Source organism: Cynara cardunculus, assembly GCF_001531365.2.
Source record: "Cynara cardunculus var. scolymus isolate 2C chromosome LG 8, CcrdV1, whole genome shotgun sequence".
Taxonomy (NCBI): Eukaryota; Viridiplantae; Streptophyta; class Magnoliopsida; order Asterales; family Asteraceae; genus Cynara; species Cynara cardunculus.
The window spans coordinates 9,442,393-9,443,653 of NC_037535.1; positions in this window are offsets into that span (position 1 = coordinate 9,442,393).

Below are 1,261 nucleotides of genomic sequence, written 5' to 3' on the forward strand. Positions count from 1 at the left end.
TCTCACCCCAAGAACCATGGATCTGGGGTGAACAATAGACAATTTGGCAATTCTTCTTCAAAGAACAATAAGACCAAACCAAAAGATGYTATGGCATACTTCAAACAAGCTAATGTTAAGGGACCCAATTGGAAGTGGGTACCAAAATTAAACGTTGTCTAAATGCAGAAGAAGCAGCATCTGTCTACTCGGGTCGTTGACTCAGGATGCTCGAGACATATGACTGGCACCTTAGAGCTTATGTCATCATACCTAAAGCAAGAAGGAGGCTCTGTTGCATTTGGCGGAAATCAGAAGGGGAAGATCAAAGGATATGGAATGATTGTTAAAGGATAAATAAAGATGAATCAAGTCTCTTATATGACTGGCACCTTAGAGCTTATGTCATCATACCTAAAGTAAGAAGGAGGCTCTGTTGCATTTGGCAGAAATCAGAAGGGGAAGATCAAAGGATATGGAATGATTGTTAAAGGATAAATAAAGATGAATCAAGTCTCTTATGTGGATGGAGTGTAGCACAATCTCATAAGTGTCAGTCAGTTGTGTGACAATGGTCTTGATGTGCTCTTTAAAGTTAAATTMTGTATTATGTACAAAGCTGATACTCTGATAGAGGTAATGAGGGCCAACAGAAGAGGAGATCTGTATCTTTTGTGTTTTGACACATTAGAAGCCAAAAAGGAAGTTTGTCTTGTGTCCTCTGTGAAGAATGAAGAAGCTTGGCTCTGGCATACCAGGTTCTGTCATCTTAATTTTCATACTCTTGACAAGCTGGTAAGGCTTAATTTAGTCAAAGGACTGCCCAATATAAAATTTGAAAAAGACCATCTTAGTTCAGCCTGTGAAATGGGAAAACTCAAAAGGTCTTCTCATAAATCCAAGTCTGATCCTTCCTATGATAAGCCTTTGCAAATGCTACATGTAGACCTCTGTGGTCCTATTTCAGTGCAATGTTTTGGAGGAAAGAAGTACATTCTGGTACTCATTGATGAATTTTCAAGATTTACTTGGGTAGAGTTCATTAGAAAGAAATCTCAAGTTCCTTCTGTACTAATCAATCTTTTGAAAATACTCCAAGTTATTCATGGTCTTCAGGTTAGAGTACTCCGAAGTGACAATGGCACAGAGTTTAAGAATTCTGTGATTGAAGAGTACCTGGCTCTGTTGGCATCACTCACAATTTCCCAGCACCAAGGACTCCACAACAGAATGGAGTAGTGGAGAGGAAGAACAGAACACTCGTTGAAGCTGCCAGAACTAT